At 46.9% G+C, this 11540-nt stretch overlaps 1 protein-coding gene across 1 annotated transcript in view; it reads left to right on the top strand.

The window, feature by feature from the left end:
- Positions 1–2933: 2933 nt before the first annotated feature.
- The window catches only part of LOC123786221 (focal adhesion kinase 1-like), a 60645-nt gene continuing 52038 nt past the window's right edge, over positions 2934–11540 (top strand). Inside the window, exon 1 of the mRNA XM_087860555.1 lies at positions 2934–3100. The gene's annotated coding sequence lies outside the window, so the exon portion shown is untranslated. The remainder of the gene's footprint in view (positions 3101–11540) is intronic.

Below are 11540 nucleotides of genomic sequence, written 5' to 3'. Positions count from 1 at the left end.
AGAAGCATAGAGAGAGAGAGAGAGATTGATCCTGTCTAGAGAGAGAGACAGAGAGCTATTTTTCCCTTCTCTGTGGAATCTGAGACAAAGAAGAGAAAAGGGGGAAGACTAACTCAGAAAAAGAGATCAGATTGAAGTAACCAGAAGCAGAGGGCGGAGGGGGTGCGGGAATTTAGTGAATGGTGAAAAGGTACAAATTCCAGTTTCAGATCAATAAGGAATAGGGATTTACAGTACACCCCAGGACTACAGTTCATTACTGCTCTATGGTGTATTTGAGAGGTGTGAGAAGAGCAAGTTCTGAGAGTTCTCATCACAAAGAAAAACCTCTCTTTCTTTTCTTTTCTCTTTTCTTTTCTCTTCTCTTCTCTTCTCTTCTCTTCTCTTCTCTTCTCTTCTCTTCTCTTTTCTTTTCTTTTCTTTCTCTTCACTTTAACCACAGTCAGAGGGTCAAAGGTAACACGCTGTACATATTCACGGGGAGAAAGGAGTACATAGGGACCTTCATTCAGTCGTTCAACAAACACTGGATTTAGCATGAGGTAATCCCCGTTCTTGGCTGGGTTCTGCCCAGAACTCCTGTGTCCCACACACCTCTGGTGCTGATTTGCTGATGCCCTGGGTGAGGCACTTCCTTGCCTCGGTTTCCCCCTTACGGTGACCACGCTGGCTGCCGACACTGTTAACAAGGATGCTGCGGGAAGGAGGAGGTGCCAGCCTCGGAGTGTGGGTTCCCGGGGGAGGGGGTGCAGGCCTTTCCCCTGTAATTTATTTCCAGCTCAGGTGCTTGTGAACTCCTCCCAATCCTCCTGCTGAAGTGTGTGCAATGTCTGTGGGTTGTCACACGCATTAATTATCTGCTGAAGGTTATAAAGTACCCCTCGCTTTGACAAGATCACCCTAAAGAAAAGGGCTTTATCAACGTTGCCATTAAATGCAATCGCAGAGAGTGGAGAAGATGGAAAGGAAAATCGCTCAAGCCAAAGAATAAATGACATTTCAGAAAACGCAGAACAAGTGGATATGAAGATCAATTGGAACTTAAAGTGACGACATGTCCAATGACATAGTCGCAGATTCTGGATTGCTTCGGGCAAGAAAGGGGGACGGTACACACGGAGCCAGACAAGAGGCCCTGAGGCAGGGTGCAAAAGGTTTGATCCTGGGCAGTGTCTTAACCCTTCTGTGCCTCCGTTTTCTCATTCATGTAATGGGACAATATTCACACTGAACCGGAAAGTGATAATAAGAGAATACAACTTCATACGCCTGGCATGTACCAGGTGCTCACAAATCACAGCTGTCATCACGGAGAGTCAACGGCGGAGGAAGCGAGAGGTGGGCACGGAATTCGCAGGTGCTCAGAACGCATTTCATTTCGTTGGACTAAAATGAAGCTTTGTTTTAAATGTCCCTGTCTCATTGTTTCCAGACTGTATGTCATCTCACCATGCAGCACATAGACCGTGCAATGCTGGTAAATATAACAGGCTCCCGCGGGGGGGGGGGTGCTGATTTGTGGCGTGTGCCAGTCTCCATGGGGTGCATATTCCCACCGTGGCTGATTTCAAGCTCCCAGCCTGCCCTTACTGAACAGTCAGGAAGAGATGTCAGCGGCTCGTCACGTCATTTCCGTGGATTTCTGCTGTAAAGATACAACAGACGAGAGCGTAGATGATGGCAGTATGTAGTAAAGCCATCAGGAAATGATGAGTTTGGGATATTTATTACCTTTGTTCTTTTAAAGATTTTATTTATTCATTTGAGAGAGAGAGAGCAGGGGGAGGGGCAGAGGGAGAGGGAGAAGCAGACTCCCCTCTGAGTAGGGAGACCAATGCATGGATCCATCCCAGGACCCTCCTGGCTTGTGGTGAGGATCAAAGTGACGCCATAAAGATGAAAGTAGCCCTGCCCCTTCCTATCCATTTTTTTTTTTTTTAAGAACACAAATCAGATATTACTTCCTGCTTGAAACCCTCCCCAGGCTGCCTGCGGCCTAAAGAACAAACGCCAGGTTCCTAAGGATGCCTGAAGAAGCCCCTGGACGAGTGCATTTTTGCCCCTTCCACTTGGTGTCCTGGGTCTGCTCAGCTGCCCTAGGCCTGGTGACTCCCAGATCCCGGGGGTCCTCCTCTTCTTTCTGCAGCCCAGGGACCAGCACGCAGGCCCCACATCTGTCTACCTCCAGCCGCCTCCCACAGCCTCTTTCAGGCCGTCTTTCAGGATTCAATCTAAGTACAGCCCAGCATTAGCTGTGATGCCACGGAACACATCCCTGATGTGAGCCTCACTCTCCTGTGTGCAGAGGGTCCCGGGACACCTAACTCCTCGGGGTGGGCAGGAAGCCTGGCGAAGACACGCGCGAGGACTCGGGCCAGGCCCCGGCCCACTGGGGGGCGCGACCCTGCGGGTTCCGGCCCTGGGGCTGGGCTGCAGGGCGGCGGGCTAGGGAGGCCCTGCAAAGGGGCCGCGTCCGGGCTGTGGGGGGCAGGGCAGCGGGTGGGAGGGCTTCCCCGAGGTCGGTCCAGCCCCGCCGGCCCAGAGTGCCGCCAGTGGGACCTCCGGGACCTCAGCTCGGCGGGCCGCGCCTCCCGGCCTCCGCCGAGGCTTCCCCAGACCCGGCCACCACAGGCTCGCTCAGTCCATTGCCGTCCTGAATGCCCCGCGCGACTGTCCGGCGCGGTCTCGGGACCGGAGCCCCGTGTTGTGCAGGGCATGCGCGGGCCACCGGGCGCATGCCCGGTCCTCCGGAGGGGGGTGGTGGGGGGGGCGGAAGCTCGGCGCGGGGACGCGGCCGGGCGCGCGCCGGGGCGGTGAAGCGCTCCTCAGCCGGTCGCCGCGCATGCGCGGCCCTCGCCTACGCAGCACGGCCAGAGGGCGCAAGCCCGCCGCTGCTGCTGCTGCTACTGCCGCCGCCGCCGCCGCCGCGACCGCCGCCGCCGCCGGGACCGCCGCCGCCGCCGCCGGGACCGCCGCCGCCGCCGCCGCCGGGAGCGCTGTGCGCCCGCGGCGTGAGGCGTTGGAGGGAGCGCCGCCCGTCGGTTCGCGGCGCCGCCTCGCAGTGGTCTGCCCTCGCCTCCCGGCGCCCCGCGCGGTACATGTGAGTGCGGGGAGGGGGCGGGGGCCGGGAAGCGGGCGGGTGGGCCGGCTCCTGGTGCTGGGGGTTGGCAGGGCCGCGGCCTGTGGGCGGAGGGCCGAGCGGGGCTAACCAGCCGGTCCGCGCTGCGGATGCGGCGGAGACGGACGCCTCCCGCGCGCCGCTTGGGAGGCCGAGGATGTGGGGAGGCCGGAGAAGTGGGGAGGACGAGGGAGGGGCCCGGGGAGGGCGGCACTCTGGGGAGGATCGGGGCGCGGGCAGGTCGGGAGATGTGGGAAGGACTGGGGGTTTCCGGGAGACGGGGATGTGGGGAGGCCGGCGTGGGGACACGAGAGGCCAGGGAAGGGGGACGAGGGGGCGGGTTCTGGGAGAAAGGCTGTGGGTGGAGGACGGACTTGTGGGGAGGTCGGCGGGCTCCGGCAGGCCAGGGGACGAGGGGAGGCCGGGGGCTCGGGTAAACGGGGAGGTTTGGGGGACATGAGAAGGCCAGGGGGTGTTCGTGAAAGATGGGGAGGTTGGTGGATTCGGGGGTCTAGGAGAGACAGAGGGGCTCGAGGCCGGAGCGCACAGGGAGGCCGGGGGCTTGGGGAGGCCAGCCGGCCTCCTTGGGAGCTGGCCAATTGCCTCAAAGACAAAAGCGGGGAGAGAGGAAGGAGGAGGAAGAGGGAAATCCTTGGGGACCTGGAGGGGGGAGAAGAGCCCTGACCCGATATGGGGACTCACTGGCCCTCCGGCAGGGAAGGGCGAGCCTCGAACCCGGATCCGGGCGGCTCCTTCCCCGCAGCTGGCGCTCAACTTGCTGTGGCCCTGTGGTTTTTGGGGCGAAAGCCCTGGAGACCTCGTTGATTCATTGTGCCTCCAAGTTTACCTCTTCCCAACCCAGCCCCCAGCTCTGCTTCTGGCTTAGGTGGAAGAAGGACTTGTTTCTTTTTCTCTCCTTTCCTTTCTTTTCTCAGGAGGAGGAGGAGGGGTGTGTGTGTGTGTGTGTGTGTGTGTGTGTGTGTGTGTGTTACTTGGTTTTATTTAATTGCAGGATTTAGCTTAATGCAGTAAGGGTAAAAAAATTGTTTTTTAGTCATTTCAACAGTGTCTCATTCTTGCATAGTTAGCCTGCAGCTGGGTTTTTCGCAGTGAGACTAAGATAGTAATGTAGTAATTGTGGGAACTGGTTGAAATACATTCAAGCTGAAGGCGGTGTAAGGATTTGGGGATCTATACTTAAGACGACCAACGCTGGGATTCTTAGATAGAATGTCAACATTTTCGTGGTTGGAAAAATAGGCCATTACTATTTGAAATGAAATACCAGAGCCTCACTCTTAATATTTTATTTGTAAAACTCATAATGGAAGCAGTCTTCTCTTGGAAATGTGTGAACTCTGGTCAGTTGTCTCATCTCTGAAAACCTGAAAGGTGGATGAAGTGATGGAAAGATACATTGCAAATTAGCATTCACCTTATTTTTGTTGAGATCCAATGTAGGTAATTTTTTCATGCCATTGTGCTTTGGAGATAATTTTTAACATCCTGCAATATTTAAACACATGAAACTTCTGAAGAAAGTTTGCGTTCCGGTGTCTTTATGAGTACGTTGTTTTCTCTTTGTGGCTGTCCTTGGAGGTGAAACACTGAATGAGCCTACCCCTCGTGTCTTGAATACGTTTGTGTGCTAAATGTTGTCGAAGCAGCAAGATCCCATGTTATACATTCTTTAAGTAATATCTTTCCGGTGATTATCATATACTCCGATTTAATAATGAAAACTGGGGAAAGATGGTTTAAAACCCATTGCTGTCTTTTAAAGGATCCCACAATCAACCTAAGACTTGAGTATATACACTGAATAAAAGGACCTACGCATTGTTCAGAGGTGATGATGCACCAAGAAGCAAGTCCTTGGATAAATAAAGACATTGAATCCAAAACTTAGTGTTTAAGGTTTGGGGCCAAGAGTCCTGGGTCAGAGCCCTACAGGAGAGAGGACTTCAGCCTCTTTTCAGGCCGGCGGTCCGCTGAAGGTGAGTCGTGATTAGGAGTGAAGCTCCATGAGTGCGATGGGGTGGAAGTGTCCGGTGAAACCAGAAGTTAGGAGCCGCAGTGAGGATCATTAGAACATTTCTCACTAACATCGTTTCTCTAGCACTCCATGCCCATTGTTGGAAATTAGAGAACTTGACATCCCAATTCTTAAAATTGGGTTCTTCAGCAAGTCACATAACTTTTCTCGCTGGGAAGTTTGAGAAATTGTCTAAATAACAATTGTATTGTTGAAGCTATCCCCTTAAAAAAATGCTGATTAGTTCCCGCAGGAAAAATTATAGTGTCTTCTGTGTACTGTGTATGTTCTATCGTGTAGTAAAGAGTCATTTTGAACATGACTCTTCTTTTTTGGATGTTAGGTTTGAGTTGCTACTTCTCTATCTCTAAAGATTTTATGGAAACCTTTTTTCCTGTATTTTTAAGTGTCTTAATTTTGAGAAAATACTTGTCTCAAGGGTAACACAGGAAAGATGAGAGTCAAAGTCTTACTATGTAAGTCTTTAACTTTTGAAAGTAAACATTTTCAGTTTAGACAGTTTTCAGCTAAAATCTTGTTTTAAATTTCAATATAATTAAAAGTTCTATCATTTGTGAAATGAGGGGGTTTTTTTGGCTTGTAAACCAGTAAAGTTTAGTTTCTGTAGTAGTTTATTTTGTCTTAAAGCTTGAGCTTAAGAACTTATTTCATTACTGTATGTCCTTACTAAAATCCCTTAAATAATTAGCAAAATATTGCTGTGGGGGTCTTTGGGAATTTTTACTGATGCCTATAGAAATTATTTAAAATGCAAATTCTGAAAACTTGGGCAAAGTAAATGACCTTATTTGAGTGAATAGTAGTAAATTCCAGGAAGTTTGTGAGTGCAGTAAGCATTCAAATCTGAAGTCGCATCTCTGTCCTTAGAAGGATCCTCGGTGGAAGAGGATGAGAGCGGTTCCAGCTCCTGTTTGGGTGTACCTGTGTTTCAGTGCCTCAGCCAGCTGCCTTAAGTAGTTGTTTTTTTATGTCTCTTCTGAAAACCATGTTTCGTAGTGGATTATTTGAACCGTTGATGGCTTTTTCTCTCTGCTAATATTTGTGCAAGGTTTTTTTTTTTTTCTCTCTTCCATTTCATGACTACCAAAAGGCAACCTAGTGTAGGAGAAGTGAAATTGCTGTCTACCACTTTGTGGCATTAATTTCTAGGAATGGTGCCAAATCTTACCATTCAGAACTACATAAATGTGTTTCTGATTATAAAGTACCAGAAGAACCCCCTCTCTTCCTGTCTTAACAGTTGTATTGTTTTTTTTTGCTAGGCTCTATCATGGAAATAAAATTCGGATAGGCATATGTAATTCAACTTTCAGGATAGGTGAGATTTTTAGCAAATGCCGTTAATTATGGTCTTATTTGCATAAATACTAATGAAATGGTTTTTAGAGGAAAGTATGAAATAGATGTTTTTGGCTGGGTGGCACTATTGCCACTTTTTAGCAGTTGAAAGCCTCCGAGAAGGGAACAAGTAGCATCATCACAGAGTTTACTTATTTGTCAGGACATGAAGGTCTTTCCTTGCAAGCTTTGTATTGAATGAAACAAATTCTGCCTAGATCTTATTGATATACATTGGCATTTACTGTAAACTCATTTTTCAGAACAAGAAAAATGACCAAAGTCATACATGTGAATGTTATCCACTGATAGGGGAGGAGATGTAATGTTACTGCTACGTGTGGGGTATTGTGTGTTGTTGGTAGGTGTCACTACCTTTTTACCGATGAATTAAATCTGGGAGATGACACGTGCCAGACCTGAGGTGATTGCTTTCATGCTTTTTCTCCTTTATTCCTCCTGAGAAGCATTGATTGTGCTATTGCTATCCTCATTTTTGCAGAGGAGACACTGGAAGTTTGGAGTTTGAGGAGCTTGCCGTGGGCCTCTTGGCCCACAAGGGGTAGGTCCTTGTTGGCTGGGCCTGCTGAACTCTCTGTGCAGCTTCTAGGACCAGACAGGACTAGAGCAGCAGTAGTCTCACAGATCTGAACCCAGCCTTCCGAAGGGGGAGTGAGTAGCATGCAGGTGTAAGTACCGTGTCTGGGAGAGTTGAAATAATTATATTTTCTGTTTGAATCTGACGCTTTCATATCATGAAGCTGTGATCTGGCCAACATGGTGTAGGTAAACATTTTAATGAACATACCAAAATTGTTTAATTATTTTAAGTTAATTTAAAATCAGTTAAATACAAATATATAATGCATAGTGCAGTGATTGACGCTTCTTATTTGTTCAAGGTTGTGCTTTACACTACCTCTACATTGTTACACAGTTTTTTCATTGGTGACTTTTTTTTGGGGGGGGGGTGTCAGTGTTTATGAATATAGTTTTGTGGGAAGCAAGGTGTAATGTGAGGGAAAAGTAAATTGTAAATTTCTCATGCAGGTTTCATCCCCTTGTAGTAAATCCTAGAATTTATAATCTCTAACACATTGCTGCTCTATAAATGTTTCTGAAGTGAATGTGCTCATTCTCACCGATTTAGAATTTTCCATAGTGCTTTTAAGACTTGACGTACTCTGTCCTCCTTTATTTAGGGCCAGTGGACCAAAACCAAGGCTCAGAAGAACCTAAAAAGTTTTATCTATGGGCTGTCTGTGCCTAGGATCTCCTTTCTGCCTCCATTTTCTATCTTAAAAGTCCTGCCATCTGGTGCTTTGGATTGTGCTGTGAATGGTAGGTGTTTGTTGGGTCTACTTGTGACCAAAGCACCATGTGTTTGTCTTTGATGGACTGAAGAAAGAGCTGAAGGGGTTTTATACATTCCATATTTGTAGTGCATTGTGTGTCTTTTTATAGAATTTAAGCAACACGAGGGCAGAAACTTTGTTTTACACACTATGGCATCCCCAGTGTCTGACACAATATTTATTGAATGAAAGAACCCAGGCTCATTCGTTGTTGGAGAACTGTTCCTGCGTCAGTCAGCAGTCCACTGTTTTTTGTTTGCCTTGGTAAAGAACCTTACTTACAAACCAGGTAGGACTTGATACCAGGGAGAATTTGGATTGTCTGTTTCTATCTTTGTCTGCTTTATTTTAGATTACAAATATCATGAAACTTGAGCTGCGGGAAAAAGGCATTTCTCTGTCCCTTTATAGTTTTCAAATGTTTTTTTCTAGAAATTAATTTTGTAGGAATTGGTCATGTGTTCGTTAGGACTCATTCTATATTCTGAAGACCTAGGAAGTTGGGATTTATAAAAGATCCTTGATGACTGGTCTAGAAGCTCTAATGTATCTTCTACTAATCAGTTGGATTCATCATGTACTTTACAAGGGTTTTACATTATGCCCTGAAACCATTTTTAAAAATGCATCTTCCCAGGGGCGCCTGGGTGGCTCAGTTGTGAAGCATCTGCCTTCGGCTCAGGGCATGATCCCAAGGTCCTGGAATCGAGCCCCACATCGGGCTCCCTGCTCCGCTGGCAGCCTGCTTCTTCCTCTCCCACTTCCCCTGCTTGTGTTACCTCTCTCGCTGGCTGTCTCTCTCTCTCAAATAAATAAATAAAATCTTAAAAAAAAAAAATCCATCTTCCTAACACTGTAATGCCAGTTCCATGACACACCGGCCTTCCGATGATCTGCTTAGAGAGTCTTTTACGTTGTTGTTCAGAGTAAACGTTTTGAGCAACAGGTCACTTACCTTCACTCAGGCAAGAAAAGTTAGTATTTGCGTAGAAAAAAGAGTTTGTTCTTCCTCAGCAAGTTCCCCTTGGTCTTGCTTATTGCGAAGGGAAACACGTGCGTGCGCACACCACAGTAAACCAGTAAACTGGTTGTTTGCAGTGGTTCTCAAAGTACAACTGCATCACCATCACTTGGCCGGGTTAGAAATGCCTGTGCTCGTGCCCCACCTCTGACCTCCTGAATCAGACTCGGGGGGTGGGGCCCGCAGTCTGTTTGAACATGCTGTCCAGGAGCTTTTGTTGCATGCTAGTGTCTGTCAACCACTACTCGAGAGTGTTTTAAGAGAAATGCAAGTCGTAGCAGGCAAAAAATCAGTCGTAAATGGCAGAGGCATGTGTTTGGCTTCTGACCACTTAGATTTGCTAGTGAGATTGCCTTCACTTCAGGACTCTTTTTCAGTATGTTTTTCAGGTTTTCTAGAGTCTTGGGAAGACCTCACAACTAATTTTGTTTAGGGATTTTGAATGTTTTATGCTGAGGTCATTAAATTCTTTTGAATCTTGGTTTGGATTTTAAATAAATGATTTTGCATTGAAATAGCAATTTGTATGGCCCCTGGACTTGTGGTTTTTGGCAGATAGCAGGAAAGTGTGTATATGTGGGTGCTCAAGGCACGTGTTCCCTGGTGGTTTTGTTTTGGTGTTGAGAGATTGGCTTGCTTATACTAGAGTCAGGATGATTTCCAAGTCTTGGGGTGACTACTAAAACGGTATTGTGTGAATTGATTCTATGCCTAGCATTAAGGTCATATCTAAATTTAATATGTATTGTTTTGCCTTTGTCCTTTAGTTTTTCCCTAAGATCAGAGCTAGATAAAAGTTAGTGTTCAAAGATGGAATTGGTGATATGCTTACTTTCTACTATGTCTTATGCAGAGTTGGACGCACCTGAAGGCAAATAGAATATTGTGAGCTCAGGGACAGGGACTCTGTATTATCCTGTACGGATCTGTGGGTCCTTCACAGCTTCCTCCTCCTCCTATAGTGGGTTGGCCCTCAGTCATTGGTTTAATGATTGAAGAAGAGTCTGTGCTTCTGCTGAGGGGGCCTTGTGACCTTGAAGTACATGAAGTTGTTACTAAGGTAGAGAAGAGAATTAGGGACAGACGGGTGGACTTAGGTTACCATCATGTGGACGCGAAGTACAAAGGATGTTTCCACGTCCTCTTCTGGCCCCCATCAGACTGAGTCAGTGGTGCAGCCCTGTGATGGAGAAAATAAAAGGAATGAGCTGGTGGGAAAAAGTGATCTGAAACAGTTTCTTTCTCCTTACATTGGTCAAGTGAAGTTAAAGTTCTAGTTTATAGTCAGTTATAGACTGTGACCCCACTAAATGTACATCAGAGCGCCTGGCCTGGAGCACCTCTCAGTGAGGGAGTCTCCTGTTGCTCCCCGCTGTGCTGGGAGGCTCCAGCCGCCCCCCAGTCTTCTCTCTCATGACTGCTTCAGCCCTGCTCTGGTCTTGTGTCAGTCGCCCCGCCCCGCCCCTTCTGGTGGTTTCTGCTGTGTTGCTGCCTTGTGGTTTTAAATAGCCTTTTCCTGGTTACAGTGAGGTTGCACATCTTTTTATACATTTACTGGCCATTCGGATGCACTGTTTTTCGAAGTGCCCATATTTTTCTATTAGGTTATTTTTAAATTGATTTGTAGACTATATATATTCAGAACACACATTCTTTGTTGGTTATGTATTTTGCTGCTGTCTCTTCCCACTTTGTCATATGCAGTTTCACTGACTCAGTGGTTTTTTTGTGTTTGTTTTTTTTTTTATGAATAGAAGTTCTTAAGTTTAATTAGTGCCATTTGTCAGTCTTTTCCTTTGTAAGCTTTTTGTGTCTTTCCCTGCCCTGAGGTCATGAACTAGTTCCTCATTTATTCTCTAAATGCTTTTATACTTTTGCTTTTAACCTTTAACTTTGTAATTCTCTCAGAATTGGTTTTGGTGCATAATCTGAAGAAGGAATCCAGCTTCATTAACCTGTGGACAGGCTAGTTGTCCGAACACCGTTCATTGAAAAGAGCATCTTTCCCCCAGCGCTCTGCAGTGCCCCTTTTCTTGGAAATGAAAGGTCCGTGTGTATGTGCATCTGTTTTGGACTTTCTTGAATTCCACTGGTACTGCCCAGTTTAAGTTGCTTCAATTATTTTAGTTTTATAACAGGTCTTATTGTGGAACTCTTCCCACTTGGTTCCTTTTTAAGCATACCTTGGCCCTCCTTGACCCTTTGCAGATCTGTATCTGTTTTAGAATCCCTTGCTGACTTGCAAGGAATTTCTGCCTGCTGTTGCTTGGGATGACGTCGAACGTGATCAGTGTGTGGAGAGTCGTTTCTTGGTTTGAGTTATTACAAATAAAGCCTTTGAATAATTTTGCTCAAGTCTTCATGTGACCATCGGCTTTTGTTTTTCCTGGAAATGGTTGGGTCTAGCACTGTAATGGCTGGATCCTGTGGTAGGCCTATGTTGGCTTTTTGAGAAAGTGTCAAACTCTGTCCTGGAATGGCTGAACCATTTCACATTCCTCCCAGCTTTGTGTGAGAGTTCCAGTCACGCTGGATCGTTGGGGCAACATTTGGTATGGTTAGTCTTTTAGCTTTTCAGCCATTCTGATAGGTGTGTAATGGTTTTTCTTTGTGGTTTTGCCACCTGTGTATCTTTTGGTGTTCAAATCTTTT

The sequence above is a fragment of the Ursus americanus genome, unplaced genomic scaffold, assembly GCF_024610735.1.
Source record: "Ursus americanus isolate L20-20 unplaced genomic scaffold, mUrsAme1.1.p SCAF_68, whole genome shotgun sequence".
Lineage (NCBI taxonomy): Eukaryota > Metazoa > Chordata > Mammalia > Carnivora > Ursidae > Ursus > Ursus americanus.
Note: the sequence above shows the minus strand (reverse complement) of the source record. Positions and strands in the feature narration are given on the sequence as shown.